A 1,111-nucleotide genomic window follows, 5' to 3' on the forward strand; every position below is an offset into this window, starting at 1 on the left:
CTTGTTTTGGGATTTGTGACTTTTTTTCCCGTTTGTTGTGTTTTACTCCTATGAATTGTTCTGCCTTTACTTATGTATGGAGTGCTGTCCTGGCAGGTGTTTCCCATGTCTGCTAGAAACAAGTGTGTAGTCACAGTGCCCTGAAGAACACACAGCCTAAACAGTGATGGCTTAAATCCCCCTTGGTAGGAGTGATTTGTTTGTGGTCACTGTCAGAGACAGAAGCAAACCTCCAGCTCTGGCCTCTCTTCATATTCTCCTCCATCTCTGGTCTCTCTCCATGTTCTGTAAGCCACGCTGCCTTTTTCATCTCACCAGTAAAGACTGTTTGGGTCAGATTCAGTCTCATAGCCTAGGGGAAGAGACATTAGCAGAGGAAAACTGACACTGTCTCTTGAGTTTATCCTGAGTCCACTGCCACCAGTGGGAAGCTTGTGGGGTTTGGGGTTTTCATTTTCATCAACTCTTTTTATCCTCAAAATAAAATTCATCAGGGTTCTTAAGGGGATCAAGAAAGGTTGTCTTTGGGCTAAAAGTCAAGTGCTGAATGCTACCAGGCTGCCATTCTCTTCCATCCCCAGGCTTTAGCCAGCAGCCTGAGCATGAGGCCGTCTCTCCACCTTTGAGATGGGGCAGAATGCTTTGAAACAGCCAGGAACAAGCTGAGGCTGGCCTCCAGCATCAAGGTGCAAGTGTACAAAACTGATAACTAACACAGGCACAGCCTCCTGCTGGGCTGTGGCTGACACAAATGCTCTGCGAGGCTTCCGTGTTCTTTGGAGGCTGAGGAGATTAATGGTGTGAGAAGCGAGGTTTCAATGCTTCTCTGTTTGTAGTCATAAAATTTATAGTCTACGAAAACACAAGAACTTGGGAGGACTAAGTTCAATATGAAGGAGTTGTTTGTAACAAAATTAAAGCCCGTGTGCTTGAGCCTATGGTTTAATGGCCAAGTGAGCTAATCCCACCCAACAGGAATGGCAATTCATGCAAGGGGGCAGAAATCTGAGATGCACGCCAATTAAACGACCAGTTAATGCACATGCCTGTTGAGATGCTGACATCTTCAGCCTGGCCTTTGTATGCAAGACCTGTGAAGAATCCGTCTGAG

The sequence above is a fragment of the Oxyura jamaicensis genome, chromosome 21, assembly GCF_011077185.1.
Source record: "Oxyura jamaicensis isolate SHBP4307 breed ruddy duck chromosome 21, BPBGC_Ojam_1.0, whole genome shotgun sequence".
Classification (NCBI taxonomy): Eukaryota; Metazoa; Chordata; class Aves; order Anseriformes; family Anatidae; genus Oxyura; species Oxyura jamaicensis.